The following is a 17170-nucleotide window of genomic DNA, read 5'->3' as shown; positions in this document are numbered from 1 at the left end:
TATTTTGATGTCATCTTCTGTTTGCAACCAGTAAGACACAAGGTTAGAAGTGAGGCTTAATTCCAGTTTTCTTAGTCATGGGTACTTCTGGCCTTCTGGAAATCCAAATTTACATCAACAGGAGTAATAGGAACTTCTTGTATCCTAGTAATTTCTATAGCTGGAGTCATTTTGGGGAATACTTAAATTTGTTTAAAAATCAGTTTTTAAATGAAAATTCTACTCTAGAGTCTTAAAATGAAAAACAAAATTAATTGGAGGTTTACCACTTTAGACATTATCCTGAAGGGTCTATTAATAGATCAAGTGAACACTGTGATGTCATATTAAGAGAATGGCTTTTGGTCTCACATTGACCAACTCTGTTACTAACACGTTATTTAACTTTGGTTAATTTATTCAAACTCTAATGTAGTGATATCAAAATTTAGTGTGTATGTGAATCCCTTGGAGGGCTTGTTAAAACAAATGGCAAAGCTCCCTTCCAGGAGTTTCTGATTCACAAGGTTTAGGATGGGGCCTCCAAATCTTCATTTCTTTTTTAATGTTTTATTTAATTAATTAATTAATTAATTTTGTTGAGAGAGTGACAGAGAGAGAACATGCATGTGGGGGAGAGACATAGAGAGAGGTAGACAGAGAATCCCAAGCAGCCTCTACACCATCAGCGCAGACCCTAAAGCAGGGCTCAGATTCATGAACCGTGAGATCATGACCTGAGTTGAAACCAAGAGTTGGACACTTAACTGACTGAGCCACCCAGGCACCCCCCAAATCTGTATTTCTAACAAATTCCCAGTTGATGCCAATGTTGCTGGTTCTACCACCATTCTTTGGGAGTCATTACCCTCAGCTCAGTCAGTTTAATAATTGTACATCCTTGAATGGTTGTATTAAATTGATCTCTCCAAGGCAAACCCCAAGCCCGTTGGACAAATAGGAAAATTTTTATATTGGTTGCCTTTTTCCTCAGTCTCACGTCTTCATCCAGTAAGTACTAACAAGGTGCTCTGTGGGACATGATGTGGGATACATTATGTATTAGGGTAATAACCTTATGTCAGTGTATCTTTTAATTACGTAAGAAAAATGAGTGCATGAGACAATGAAGAAAAATAAGGAGATCATTAGATAATTAAATACTAAATTACTTGGTATGGTCTGAATGTGTATGCCAAAATTCACGGGTTGAAACCTAATCCCCAAGGTAAGATTAATGCCCTTATAAAAGAGGCCCCAGAAAGCTCCCTTGCCCCCTTCCGCCATGTGAGGATACAACCAGAAGTCTGCAACCCAGAAGTGGGCCTTCACTGTTAACATGCTGATACCGTGACCTTGGGCTGCTAGTCCCCAGACCTATGAGAAATAAATTTCTGTTGCTTATCACTTACCTGGTCTGTGGAATTTTGTCACAGCAGACTAAATGAATTAAGACATTATTGTATTTACTTTTTGGCCTTTGAGAATTCAAGAAGAGGTAGAGATCACCAGGGTGGAGGTGGAGGAGTTGTTACTGGTCAGGGAAAGCCTCAGTGAATAAGTAAAGTTTACTTAGTTCTGGAGCAAGTTCTGTATTACCTGCAGGCTGGTAACAGATTATGAAGAAGCCTGACATCTAGGTAGAGGGATCTGGATTGGAAATGGTTAGCATTAGGATAGAATCATACTTTAGAAAGCACTGTTTAAGCAGAGGAAAAGTAAGTCCAGAGTGCTTCTTGGGAGCAAGCCCAAACACAGTGTTGAGGTAGTGACAGTGTGGAAGTGTGATCATGTGTCCTCCTCCTGAAAAGGCTGTTGGATTGGAGGACATAGCAGCCTGGCTTGTGCTGGGGAGCAGTTGGAACAAAGGCAAGACCATCCATTCCGTAGAAAGGGCTTTTAATGTCTCTTTTATTACATAGTTGTTTCCATCTGCTCCCACACAAAGTCTGGGGCCTAGTCTTTGAATCCTCAGACCTTTCACAGATGGATGAGCGTACAGTAAATGTGGACTGTATTAAAGGAGTCTTGAAAAGTCTTGGTAATGACTAATTATGGGGTAAGAAGGAGAAATTCCCTGCTAAGGTGTCTCTGTGATAAGGAAGATTGTAGCTCTAATGAGCACGGTTTCAGGGTTAATGTTACTGTTTAGTGTAAACAAAGAGATTTGCACAGGCAGCCATTTGGGTCTATAATTTGATGGTTGTGGCATTGATTTAATGTCCAGGCATGCAAATAGAAGTGTTTAGAGATTGCATCCCATGGAAAGTATGAGGATGGGAGGACGTGATGGTCATTGAAATTGGGAGTTAGAGCTCAGGAAGGACTCTCTTACATTCCAGTTGCTTACCTAATAAAAGAATTTCCTCTGTACCTTTCTTATTAGAAGTGTAGTTTTCAGAACATCAGACTTGACATTATGTGGGAGCAAGAGAATTGTGTAGACATTAAAGATAAAGAAACACTGCCTATATAGCATTCTTGATTTGCACCTGCTGTTTCCTTACTTCTAGTCCAGAAGTGCTTATTAGCTCATAAGTTAACCCATTTTCTTTGGACACTTCTAATTGTAATAGTTTTGGCCTAGGCATGCTCTGGTTCTCCATGTTGGCTACACATTGGAAACATCTGGGAAGCTTTAAAAAAACTGATACCTATACTGCACACTCACTGGAATAACTAAAATTATAAAGATTGATGATACCAAGTGTTGGTAAAAATGTGGAGCACCAGGAAGTCTTATAAATCACTCCTGAAACTGTGCTGGAAGACAATCCACTTGAGAAAGCTCTTCAGTTTTTTATAAAATTAAATACATACACATTTATCATGTGCCCCGGCACTTCAATTGCTGGGTATTTATCCAAGGAAAATGCAAGTGTATGTCTATAGAAAAAGATGTGTCCAAGAATGTTCACAACACCTTGAAGAGGAGCAAAATATACCACCCCAAAATATGTCTCTTTGGCATAAGGATTATTTTAGGCTGATCGTTTTTTAAGAAACCACACACACAGGCAAAGCTCTGAAAACCGGTACAAGTTACCCTTCTGTAAGAGACATTTACGTTGACAAGGGAAATCTCCATTTCAAAGGGTCTCTCCCTCTCCCCTCTCCCCTCTCCCCGTACAAGGAAGAGGAAGATGATGGAGTCTCTGGAGAAGGCAGCAACTTAAATCTGTGTAACAACTTTTCGCTAAACTTGCTAAGTAACCCTTCCCCCAGAACTGGTTTGCCACTCCAGCATCTTCCTTTATCTTTAGCTGGAGATGATATTTAAGGTGTTGGCTTGGCCCAATTCAGAGAGTTACTCATTTTTTTCCTGGGTCCCATGTACACAGGAGGCATAATAATAGATTATTAAACTTCCCTTCATTTTTTACTTAATATATTTTTTTATTACAGAGAGTTCTCTACCAAGAGCACAGAAGGGTAGAGAGAAACATTCTTCTCCACAGTCCTTATTTATAATCCCAAACTAGAAGCAACTCAGAAGTCCAGCAACAGAATAATGACTTTTTAAAAAGGAAACTATATACGTACAAGGGATTGCCACTCAGCAATAAGTGAGGGAAACCAGACAAAAAGTTCTGTATTATATTATTCTATTCATATGAAATTCTAAAATAGGCAGAACTAATCCATGTTGGTAAAAATCAAAACACTGGTTACTTTTGAGGGGCTGCGGGGTGACAGCTGATTGTACAGGAATTGGAGAGAACTCGCTAGGGTGCCAGAAATGTTCTGTCTTGTGGGAAGGAGCTTGGTTACACAGGCATGTATATTTGCCAAATGATAGCAAAGATTTGTACATTATGTGCTATGTAAGTTATAACTTGATGAAAAAAGAAAAAAAAATAAATTTCAGTGTCTGTGTACCACCTCAGAGACTCTGATTTAACTGATCTGGGGTGTACTGTGAGCATCAGAATCTAACAATCTCACCAAGTGATTTTAATGGTCAGCCATGTTTGAACCACTGGTGTAGGGCCTTTGGAGAGGGACTGTGCAGGGCTCTAGGGGTAGGGAAAGAAAGTCCAAGGGCACAAAGGAGGTGGGGAAAGAAGGATACGAAAACAAAGGGGAGATTTCAAGATTCAACAAAGTGTCAATCAGAATAAAAAAGGAGCAAGAAGTCTCCTTTCGGAAGTTGATTTGAATAGAAAAGTGTAGAGATAAAGCATATTATACTGTAAATGAAGAAATCTGTAGTAAACAAAAGAAAATAACAGGTTTAACATAAACTGCAGTGGCTTTAAATATGGTGCCTGTAAAAACCAAATCTGGCTTACTTGATCCTCACATAAGTGACAAAATAGTCCTATGGAATTCTAATGTCCTAACAATGTTCACTTGTCTGACCTTGATTCTTGAGGGACATTTTTTTCTCCCTAGGAGAAGTCTCAGCAGAGGGACTCCCTCTTTGGATGGCTTTAGGTGTTGAACACCAAAAATTCACCTGAGTAAATTTGAAGATCTAATTGGCTTTATTAAGTAGTTTGGGAATTGATGTCCCATCTAGCAAGTAGAGAGGAACTCCTGGGAAGTTGTACAAAATAGAAGGTTTTTATAGGAAGGAAGATAGGGCAAGAAGTTATTAGCAAAAGACAAGGATTATTTCAGGCAAGATCACTTTCCCTTAGGGAAAAAGCAGAGATTCATATTATGGAGATTTCCTCATCACTCTTTTGTGAGGAGGGAGAGGGCCCCTGTGATGGATTACCTCCTTGGTGCTGACCAGGAAACTCCTGCTTGACCAGTTAAAACTACATTTCTACGGGAGGCTGAAAGTATATTTAGTTTGTTAAGACCCTTGGTAACTTGGTCTAAATGGCACCATTTTGGGCTTCTGGTTTTCTATTTAACATGGAAAGTTTTGAATACAGTCCTACTATTATCCAGGCACTCAGTGTCTTTGTTGTAAGGCGGTTTCAAACTGTAAGCTGATCCCATAGCAAGGACCTCTGGGAAGAGAGTTATTATAAAGGTTTTGGAAGGTTTTAAAACTAACTGTCCTATCATTTCTAAATAACATTGTAAATATTGGCTTCTGTCAACCTTTAACTGCACACTCTTATATCATGTGTCAGAGTTAAGTATTATTTTACCCATAGCCTTTCGGGAAATGACACAGAAATCTTGTCGGGCTTCTGTTTTGTGGTGAAAAACTCTCAAACTGAAACAAGAGCTAGAGAATTGCACAGCACCAAGAAAAATAGGCATGAGAGGACGAGCTTGGAGCTATAGGGGAGCAGGAATTCATGCCCCCTCAATGATCCTTCTGGCTGGACTAAAAATCAAATTGACAGGAGACCATGAGCAGGAGAAAATCAAATTCAGCTGGCGTATGTATGGGGAATCCATGTAGCCTTGGGAATTCCAGAGACAAGCAACATGAAGTTTATATGTCATTCTGAACTAAGGAGAAGTGGGGAGGCAGTCTGGGACTTCACAGGAAAGGAATGTACTTCATAGGGTAATGAGAAGAGCAGATGTTTGCTAATTAGATGTTTACCCTGCATACACATGGGTCACTCAGATAAAATTTATCTCTCTTAATAACCCTTATTCTGGGAAAGACACCCCCTGCCCCCAGTATAGATTTTTCAGTGTGGTTAAGGGAGTGGCACAAGTTCTCTTGAGCCTTCAGGCTCTCAACTGCCTTCAACTCAAAATAGTCCATATGCCAAAGTGGCACGTTTTGGGGGAGCTTGAACCCCTTCAGAGCCTTAAGCTATTTTTGCTAGTTTAAGGTTGGATAAGTCTTCCCTTCTTTCCTCCTAGGTTCTTTGGCTAGTCTAATGATTAAGTTGACATATGACAGATCAACAGGGAAAAAATGCATACCTCTTAACATATGTGGGAGACACCCAGAACACCTGAGTAAGTCTCAGAAATGGCATAAGCCACCACCTTAAGTATCATCTTTAGCTAAAGACAAAATATATTAGGGGTGGGGAGTCAGTTATGCACAGCAAAGAAGGGTAGGATTGGTGGAGAGGTTTGGGGGTGCTTGGGTGGCTCAGTTGCTTAAGTGTCTGACTCTCCATTTCAGCTCAGGTTATGCTCTCAGGGTTTTGTGAGTTTCAGGCCCACTCTGGCCTCTGTGCTCCCAGTGCACAGCCTACTTACAATTCTCCTTTCTCTCTGCTCTTCCCCTGCTCACGTTATTTCTCTCAAAATAAATATATAAACTTAAAACATTGGGGGGAAAAAAGGACAAAAGATGTTGAAGGTCAGGAGTCCGTTATGGGAGGCTACCAGAGAAAGCACAGCGATCACGGGGAAGTTTGGTAGGCAGATTTAAGTCCTTGACTTCTCCAGTGATGAGTTGGTAGAGATTTGGTCCTTTTTTTCTACCTGGGATACAGAGGGAGACACCCTTATAAATGGAGATTTCCCTTTAGAAAGGTTAAGGTGTCTTATAGAAGGGTCACTTCAATTTGGGTTTAAGAGCTTTGCTGATGTCTATTCTTTATTACAAATAATCAGCCTACAGTAATCCTTCTGCCAAAGAGATATTTTGGGGTCCCAAGATTTGCCCTACTACACAACACTTACCTCTTAGCTAATCCAGCACCTAGTCCCTTAAACTAGGTGCAGGCGAAGGGCCCTGAAAACCTCAAGTGGAATTTTCTACAGAGGCCCTTTGACCTCACCATGAGGGATATCTCTCTGCATACTTGTGGAGAGAAATCCTCTCTTGCTCATACTCCATTTCTCCCTGTGCACTGAGATTGATTTGAGTCCTTTAATAGTGTGGAAAATCAAGCAGTCCTTTAATAGGATGGAGAATCAGTATTTAAAATTCAGTGTTCAGTGTCAGAGAAACATAGCTGCTCATCAGTGTCTTCTCCTGAAGGCATCACAGCAAACACTACAGAAACATTTGGACAGACTGTGCCTTATCAGATATTTTTACCTGAGCCACATCACTCTTTCTGGGACGGTTAATGCAGCAGGCGGTTCAGAGCAATGAGCTCTGTTTGATGTCCTTGAAGTTGATCTCCAGCACTAGTTATATTAGCAAGCTGGTGTGTCCAGAGACAGCAGAACAGAACAACAATAAGCAGACCTTAAAGAAATTTGCTTGCTTGACAGTGACAGATTAAGGTATTTCCATCTTTGGCAGAATGATGGGCCTTGAAGCAGCATTAGCTTGAAAGCTTTGGCTTTCATAAGTTTGTAAAGTGGAGCTCTGTTCTCTGTCAGGGTTTTCATATAGGGAGGAGACCCTTTGGTCCATAACATTCCGGATTCCCAGGTATACTTATGTCTCCTTGAACCAGTTCTCTCCAACCCACTCTGCCTGCCTCTCTCTCCCTGTCCCTACAGCCATGAGAAGAGGTTGGGAAATTTGCTTTATGGACTATCTCTTATTTCACAACCGTAGCCTTTCAGTAAATAAGAATATGCTTGAAATGCATAAATACTTAAGGAGGATGTAAATATCAAAGATTTAGATGTTTTACAAAGGATAAGAAAGAAGAGAATAACCGCTGGTTCAAAGCTGTAACTAGAAAATTTTAGATTTTGCTTTATTATTTTTTAACTGTGGAAAGGGAATTTCAGGATATTTGATGCTTATCAAAATCTAATATTGGCATGAGTGTCAACTTATTTAGAAACTGTGTTCAGGGTTCTTGTTAGCTGGCATACTCTGTTCATTTATTAGATTCTACTACTTAAAGGCAGGAAGTAAGTAGCCCTGCCTTTATGGAATCCAAGTTATGGCATAGAGAGATACTAGGAGAAAAGTACCAAGGAGGATTGAAGTTAGGTGACCTTGGGAAAGTCATGTCCCTCTTGGTTTTTCATTTGTCTGTCTTTGTAAAAATAATTTTATTTTGTTGCTTTCCAGTCACAGGGACAATAAGTGTTTCATAATAGGAAACCATCCTTGGGCTTTTAAAATAAAGTATAAATCACACAAGGGCATTTATTTTCAGATGTGTGATTGGATTTCACTGAATGTTTGTTCATGGTCTAAGAGGTATCATTATAGAGGTATAAGAATTTTGATTAATCTTCATTTAGTGACATTGGCATTTGTTAGGTTTTCTTGCTTTTGTTGTTCTTGGTTCCTACATTGTTGTCTACCTCTGGCAGGGCAGCCTTTCTATCTAAATCCTAACACATGTAGCATTTCTCCCATAGAGCTCTTCCTAATTAATCTAGCACAAAATTACCGTGTTTTCTGAGTTGCTACCTGTCTTAGAAATGCCCCTCTCTCCTGCTGGCTGCCCCTGCCATCCTGTTTATTCTACCCCATGAATAGTCATCTGCCTGAATGATACCACTCTATTTTAGGCTTTTTGGTGATGGTCGTGTTTATTTATTTTTTTTAGTATTCATTTCTCAGAACTCACACAGGTGAACCTATTTTGTTCTGATTGTAGATACCTGCCTGGATATACCACCATGGTGATAATTAGGAAAGGAGAATTTTCTTCTTCCCCTGAAGGTTCTTCTAGCTGGACTGTCACTCACATTGACAGATTAACGGGAGAACATCAAATTTAGTTTTATACATACAGAGAATCCGCAGAGATGTGAAGTTACAAAGACACTGAGGTAACATAAGGCTTACATGAGCTCAGGAGAGGGTTAGGGGCCTGAGGATACAAAAGGGAGAAAGAGGTGAGAGGAGATTGTTGGAAAACAGAGGTTGCCCTATTATGTAGATAAGTTTCTTAGGTAAACAGGAATGTGCTTTAATAGTTATCTTCCTGGTATAAGCAGTCACTTACGGGTGGTAGAGACATTTTCCTAAATCTACTGGGTTTTGTTTGATGTTAACTCTAATGTACATGCCGAAATGGCCCATCTTGCCATGGCCTGCCCTGGACCCATACATTGTGAAGAGAAGTAGTAAAATTAGAGGCTCTGTCCACTGTAGGAGAGAACAACTTTCTCCTTATTTCCTTTCAGGTTCTTTGATCCATTAATTAAATTGACATGAAACAAATTAATAGGAGTAAAGAAAAAACCCTAATTTCACATGAATGGGGACCACAAAGACAGGAGCCTCCCCAGCAGCCAGGCAGTTGAGGCTTATATGCCATATGATGAGTTAAGGAGAAAGGGATCGGGGATTGTGACTTAAAACAGGAAGAAAACAATTCATGGGAACATGTCAATGTGGCACATTATGGGGCAGCTTGTCCTGAATCCATCACCAGAAAGAGTCAAGAGTTGCATTGATCAACAAAGGAAGAACCTTTGAATGTCTCTACTGGACCTTGATGAATTCAAATTGTTGAATTCTTGAGATGATGGTGTCCTGAATAATAAATAAATTTTGTGACATAGTGGGTTCTTTCATTAGATTTTGTTTCTTCTACCTTATGACCATGTTTACCAACTAATAAATGTTATGTGCCATCAACTTGGTGGAGTTGCATGCCCTCCCTTTTTTCCTCTTTTTAGCTTATAAATGATCTTAATGTTATTATTCGTGATTATACACCTCTATGGCATATAAGGACATATTATTTTACAATATAAAGTAAAGAATCTTGTTAGCTTAAAATAAGGACAAAATGACACCTGCTTTCTTGGGCATGTTAATATAAAAGTACATAGGAAGTTGGATAGGCTTTTGAGCTTTATCTAAATTTCCCCTAATTAGTAGTTCTGTTATATTTTTGGCATTTCAGATGCTTTAATTACTTTTGGGATAGTCTTTGTTTATGTGCACTGATGTCATTGCTCAAAAACTTAGCCCTTCAGTGTCATCTCTTTTATCTTTTTTATTACTCTCAAAGTGAAAATACTTTCTCAAGATAGTTTTGAACATTGTATTACTTAGTCACTACTGCCACTCTAGAACTTAGTGTTTAAAACAGAAATCATTTCTTACTGCCTTTGTGTCTGTGGTTCTGATCAAAGGTTGGCTGATCAGGGCTGAGAGCCACTCAGTAGTTCTGCTTGTCTCTTCACAGTTCACTCATGTGTTTATGAGTGAGACTTGGCCAGTCCAAACTGAGCTTGTCTGATGGTGCTCTGATCTGCTCATCTTTTGTTCTCTTCATTGTGCCAGTGTGGTAGCTGGCTGTGTTCTTGAGGGGGTTCAGGTCAGGCCACCCAGAATGTGCCTCTTGGGGATATGGATTATTTTGAGCTGAAGCAATCAAGGCCCAGCAGACTTCCCCATTAACTGCCTGCAAGAATTTGTATAGGGAGTCTGTGCCAGGAAGAGAGCTATTACCAGAGATAACTTTTTATCCAGGAAGATTTCCCTGTATGGCATGATGAACAACAGTTCCTCAAACATTTGTTCCTGTCATCTTCCTGTGAAGTGTCTTCCTTCCCTTTCAAGCCCTAGCCCTTTGTCCCCATTTTCCTTAGCTCACGATGGTATATAAGCCTTATATAAGTCTCCTGATTGCAGGGAAGTCTCACATCTTTCTGGGGTCCCATATGTACGTACATAATTCTATTATGTTTATCTCTTGTTATTCTCTCACTTTAATGTAATCTGGAAGGGAAGAAGGGAAAAATTTTTCATCCCCAGCATCTTTCTCTTGGCAATGCTAAAAGTTGAAGAGCAAACCTACTTCCCAAGCACTTTTCCAAGTGTCTGCTTGCGTCACATCTGCAAACATCCTAATGTCAGAATATATCAAATGTCTAAACCAAGAATCAAGTGACAGGGAAATATTTTCTACCTCTTAATGGGAAGAACTACAAAATCACATGGCACAAGGTATGGATACAGACAGGGGTGAAAGATTAAATCTATGAGAGTAGCCTTCTGTTTTTCCTACTATGTAAATATATTACTGATTTGTTTTTCTTAAGATGAATTCCGAATCTTGTTTCTAGATTGCTTTTTGTGTCAGTAACCTTCCTTAAGGTTATTTCTTCTAAGACCTATACCTTGTAAATTGGCCTCACAGAACATACCCTGTAGACCTCTCTGGAAATTAGTTATGATCTAGTGCACATGACAGTCAGTGCAGGTCAGCTGCAAGGTTGACTTAGATTCTTGCTATCCCTCATTCCCACCCATACTAGGAAAATGATAATTGCTTCTGCAACTGTGGTGGTTGATGTAGTGAATCCTGCCACTAGTTTGCTGTCATTTAGTTGGAGCCACAGGCTTCGATCTCAACACCTAACCCAACTACTGACGGACCTGGTGCTTCTTCCAATTACCAATGATGTGCTGACAGGATAGAGTTGGAGCCAAAGTTTGGTAAATCATAGTGTTATATCCTGGCTTCTGCTTACAATTAGGTAAGGACTGGGGCTTCCCTAATCAGGCTCAGAATTTGACATCTAGCCTCATTAGATTTTTACTGCTTCCATACAATGAATGGGCAGTGGGGGACCTGCACATCTGCTCCTGATGCTTTCTCTGATTTGTTCCCAAAACACTGATCCAATATATTTGGTGTAGGTATTGCTCGGCCATTTGTACATCATTCTTAGTCTCAATTTTGTGTTAAGACGAAACTCATGTAATTCTGTTTGGAATTCTATTCTTTTTGTTTGTTTTGAGAGAGAGAGAGAGAAAGAAAGTGTGTGCACACAAATGGGAGGGGCGGAGAGAAAGAATCCCGTACTGTCAGCACTGAGCCCCATATGGGGCTCTACCCCATGAGCCATGAGATCGTGACCTGAGCTGAAATGAAGTGTAGGACGCTTAACTGACTGAGCCGCACAGGTGCCCCTCTCTGTGGACTCTAATTCTTGATGAATCATTGGTCTCTATGATACTGTGATACTTGATACATTTTTATTTCATCTGTATCTCTTTTCCCGGTTTTTATAGCTTCTAAATCCCTTGGAGTTTCCTGAGGCATAAGAGCAATGGGAGAATCTTTTATTATAATATTTGGTCTTGGAACACCTGGGTGGCTCAGCTGCTTGTGTGGCCGGCTCTTGATTTTGGCTCAGGTCACAATCTCACGAGTGTGGGATCAAGCACCAAATCAGCCTCTGTGCTGAGCATGAAGCCTGCTTAAATATTCTCTCTCTCTTGCTCACTCGGAGCCTGCTTAAAAGATAATATTTCTCTCTCCCTCTGCCCTTCTCCCCCACTCAACCTTGCTTGCTCTTTCTAAAATGAAAAAAATATACACAGATAATATTTGGTCTTTTGTTCTCAAATAGTTCTGTTTCCTAAAATAGCCTCAGTAATAAAGGTGAAAAGAGTGCCTGCTTATTCATAACGAGCCTCTTTCAACCTTACCAAATTTCCGTTACTGAGGTGACTTTTGGAAAGCCCCTAAGGATGGCAGGCTGATTGCCAGGAGACCCAGTCATGTGTTGAGAGGGTTGGAACTTATAGTCCCACCCCTGATGCTGAGAGGAGAGAGGATCTGCAAGCTGAATCAGGTATCAACAGCAAATGATTTAATCAGATGTGTATGTACTGAAACCGGTATAAAAACCTAAATAGACATGGCTTGAAGAGCTGCCGGGTCAGTGAACAAGAGTGCCTTCATAGGCTGAGATTGTGGTAAACCCCAGTGTCCATGGGGGCAGAAGCTCCTGGGCTTGGGGCCCTGTGTAATAAACACTGGTAAGCCAGTACATAGACTAATTTCCTCATTTCTCAGAGCTCCTCTAGCAAATGATTTCCAGGAGGCTGTCGTGGTTACCTCTGCTTGCTGGCTGTCTGGTTGGGAGTGCCTGGACTTGTGGTTGGTGTCTGAAATGAAGGAGGGGGTGCTGGCACTCTTCTGGGAATGAACGTTTGTGGGGTTTGATGCTTGCTCCAGGTAGATGGTGAAAGAATGGAATCATAGGACACAAGGCTGGTGTGGGAGAATTGCTTGGTGGATGGAGAGACCCACACATCTGCTGTCAGAATGAAGTAGTTGGGAGTACTGAGAGTAGAGGAGACACACAAGAGTGTATTTTCACCTAACGTTACCTGATTCAAACTCTAAATCTTGCAGATTTACTACCTAGACTGCCATCTTCAATAATAATTGGGGTTTGCAGTCATGTCTATCAAACCTCGTACTCATTTTTCCCATTCTCACAGGCCTCATGAAATTTCACATCTAATATAGAGCCCTTAGATTAGTGAGTTTCTAGGTGAATCACATGACAAAGAAATGACCTTTTGTATTCTGTGGTAATCAGCCCTTAATCTGGATCTAATGTCAACACTTCTCACCGTATCCTCTTTTGTGATAAATACTCAAAGACAGCATGTTAAGGATATATCTCTAGAGGAGGTGGACAGTGTATGTGGCAATTACTTCCCTTGGTGTGTGTCTGAATTATCGTTTGAAGAAATTGAGTGCATTTGGCGGCAGACTGAGTTTCAGACCTTTGCTTTTACCTTTACTTGTTTCGATTGTCTGTGTGATGTATTTTTATTTCAATAGGAATGATGTGGAGTAGGAAGTGAACACTGAGCAACTGCTCTTGAGAAATGAAGATATTTTTTCTAGAAGCAATAAAATCTTAGGAATTCTGACAAGACTGTACTAGAATTGAAACAGCCCTTTCCCGACCGTGTAACGCTGGTTCTGTCTACCTTTACTGAACTCAGGTGCTGGATGTCTTAGTGCTTGAGCACAAACCACCTCACTCTGGTCTGTTGCTGTTGCATTTAAGTGTCTGGTTTTCTTAAGCAGTTTCCCAAATGGCTGACGATGGAACTTGTACGTTGATACTCTCTTTGTCCCTATCTTGTCATTTTCTAAGTACTGCAGCATGGCAGGTCTTTTAAGACTTGATTATGAGTGAGGTGAATTAATGAGGAGAGGAGCAATAATAAAAAGACTGTGATGTGAAAGATGAGTCCCCCCCGCCAACTCTTATTCAGTTTTTTTTTTCTTCAGCCATGAGTGCCTTCTTTTCTCCCCTTTGAAATTTCACACAGTCCATCTCTCTTCAGGTACCCTTCTTAGGAAGCTTGAATCACCTGTTCTAACCTTGCAGGCCCAGGCAGGCAAGGGCTGTCATTCTGAATGAAGCTCTAAGAGGACTTTCTTTATGTAGCCCTTGCTTGATAGCCTTTTCCTGAAATGTTTCATTCATCAGTACTATGGTCAGGCCCTGCTGGGAGGGGCCCCTGATCTGGACCCCACAGTTCAGAGGGCTGCACTCTGGCCCTCCTGGAGTTTTGCCCTGTCTCCTAGGAGAGGAGTCTGTGGGCCTCAGGGGATGTGCCTCCTCGGAGCCTGCCCTCCCTCTTGCATACCATGCTCTGCTACGCATAACCAGGGCTGCCTGCTGAAAGAGCTTCACGCCTCACTAAAGGCCTGCATGGTTATCTTGCCCAGGTCCATCCTCTTGAGGGCAGAGGATGACACCAGCATGCACACTACCAATGAGTAGCGGAAGGGTGGCCGAGGGTGTTGGGGGCAGACATAAGGTATGTAGGCTGCGGTGTCCTCGCATGTGTGCCAGTTTGCCACGTGGAGTGAAGCCAGAGGAAAGAAAATAAGAAGGCAGGCCATGGGCTTTCTCATGAGGCCTCATTCTTACTTGACGACTCCCAGAATACTAAGTTCAAACCTGGGCTCCCAGCTTGTTACAAAGACATCTGATAGGTAAGCCTCTGTTGTGCACCCTTGCCCTGGCCCCGCACATGTTATAACAAGGATCTGTCAGCAATAATTCACCAATTCGGCTTATTTTTCTTCTATCTGCCTGTGTTTTCCTTCTTGGTAAACGGTAATAAGAAACACTCCTGGAAAGGAACGGGATTACAGGCTTTCCTTCGGTGAGATGTGTAAATGCCCAGGGTTTCTGTAAAGTCGTGTTTAGACAAATCATCTATTTACTTCACTCCAGGAGAGCTCATGAAAATAATGAACACTCGCATAGCTTCCGGTGGTGATCTGATCATTTATGAAGACTGATCGAGAAAAACAAATGATTCATTCCATTAAGCTATTTTTAGACTTGTAGGCAGTTAAAGTTTTTTGACACTTCTGGCATGTGTTAAAGAGTGAGTTTTTAGCAATGCTAAACCTTACTTTACCTATTATGTGTAAAAAGATAAAAGAAATGATCACTCAGACAAACATAAAGAGAAAGCAAAAGACAAAACAGGAGGTACCACTGAGTGAAAATGACTTCACCACAAAGCTGTCTGCTCACCTTGAGTGGAGAGCACTATGAAACATATCATAGTTCTCAGCTGAGGTTCAGCCATACATAAGCAATTGGGTTGCTGCCCTGCCTGTTCAGTAGCCATTACGAAGTTAGTCTCTCTCAATTGAATTTTTATTATTATTTTGTCCCTGTCCTCAACTCTTAGGACTTTTGTTACCCTACTTTCATCGAATTGGTTTTCCCCTAGCACATTTTGTTCTAGGCAGATGTTTGATGGCATTATCGCTGGGATCTTTCACTCCAAAGTGGAAAGCATTGCAGTTGATTCATCTTCTTTGTCTTGTCAAACACTTCACTCATCTCGACATTTGCAGAATGTGTCAAAGGTGTGTCTTCTGTTAGGAATATTAAATTGCACTTGTTCTTAAGATTTTCAGTAGAATTTGAAAAGGATGCAGAAAATTACTAGAATATCTGAGTTTGGCATTTGTTAGCTGAATGACGAATTATCAACAGCCTTGGCTTTTTGTTCTGCTCAATGGAGAGAGAGAAGCACTCTGAAAATAATACCACTTAATTTCTTTGAACAGTCATGAGTTGACAGTATATGTAGTGTTGGCTTTTGATTATTCTGCATGTCTGAAATTTTTACACTAGGCCTGTGCACCAAGTGGTTCTCATATCTCTTGACCCCTCATGTACACTTAAGCTTGGACCTACTCATAGAAATAGTATTTAGATTACAACAGCATACTGAAGAAATCCTTTTTAAGGGGCACCTGCATGGCTCACTCAGTTAAGCTTCCAACATTGGCTCATGTCATGATAATGCAGCTCATGGGTTTGAGCCCCATGTTGGGCTCTGTGCTGACAGCTCGGAGCCTGGAGCCTCCATTGGATTCTGTGTCTCCCCCTCTCTCTACCCCTCCCCTGCTCTTGTGTGTACTCACTCTCTTGCTCTCTCTTGCTCAGTCTCTCCCACCCTTCTCTCCTTCTCTCTGTCTCTCTCTCTCTCTCAAAAATAGTAAAAAAAAAAGAAGCATTTGCTAAGTATCTAAAATAACCATGGCAGTGTTGACTTTAAGCCTGTTGTTTTACCAGCAAAATAGGTTTCTTCAGAAATAACATAGGAATTGCACTTTGGGACATGGAAAGTATAGGAAACCACAGGGAAGTCTGGAGATCAAAAGAGGAATGTTACTTTATAGAGAACAGGAGGAAGTCGGGAGGTGCTGCTTTGAAATGAAAGTCCATTGGAGGAAGACAAGAATTCAGGGTGGTGATGGCTTCTATTGGCTGAGTTGCATTTTCTTGTTGCCAGACAAGGAGAAATTCTTCCTCCTGCTGAAGTAGTAAAGTAGGTTTTTTCTTGCTGCGGTGTGTAATCCTTGAGGAGTGGTAGTATACAAGGGTATACAAGCTGTCCCTTCTCAACTCTTGCCTCTGTTTTAAATACAATGTCCTTTATTCAATTTCTCAGCAGTATTGTTAGTTTTAACAAAAAATTGGGAAGAACCTATGAAATCATTAGTAGGAAAAGAAACATGATATAGTCACACAACAGAATACTGGGCGTCAATGAGAAGGACTGAGTAAACCTACATAAATTAACACAAATAACTCTCAAAAGAACATTGAGCAAAAAGGAAGTCACAGAGGGGAGGCTTACACTATGTGTGACGGGCATTGCTCCTGCTCTATGGCATCTAGTTCTTCTCTTTTATGGGGAACACACAAAGATTTAATTTCCCTGTTCGCTTGAGGATAATGGCCATGTGACATGCTTTGGGTAATAAAATATGAGCAGCAGCAATGTCCCTCACTTTGTGGAAGTGCTTTGCTTTGTGCTGCTTGTTGGTGTAGGACTCCCTTTTCCCTCTGGGCTGGTGACGAAAGGTGCCAGCTGAGGGACAACTCTCTTGAAGAGTCACTTGGACCTGCAACAGATGTGTAGTAAGTGAGAAATACACCTTTGTTGTTTTAAGCCCCTGAAATTGTTCTACTGAGGGTTGGAGAAGCTGAAAGTTCATCACCAAGTTGAAGATGTTAAAGTTTTGGTGCTTCTAAGCTGCCCAGACCCCATAACCGGATAGGCCCACAGGCCTGGAAGCAGAGGATCTTGGGTGGTTTAAGTGAGAATCTGTCAGTGTATGTAAGAATT

Source organism: Hyaena hyaena, unplaced genomic scaffold, assembly GCF_003009895.1.
Source record: "Hyaena hyaena isolate Hyena2069 unplaced genomic scaffold, ASM300989v1 scaffold_611, whole genome shotgun sequence".
Lineage (NCBI taxonomy): Eukaryota > Metazoa > Chordata > Mammalia > Carnivora > Hyaenidae > Hyaena > Hyaena hyaena.
The sequence above is the reverse complement of the archived record's forward strand: the minus strand, read 5'-3'. Positions refer to the sequence as shown.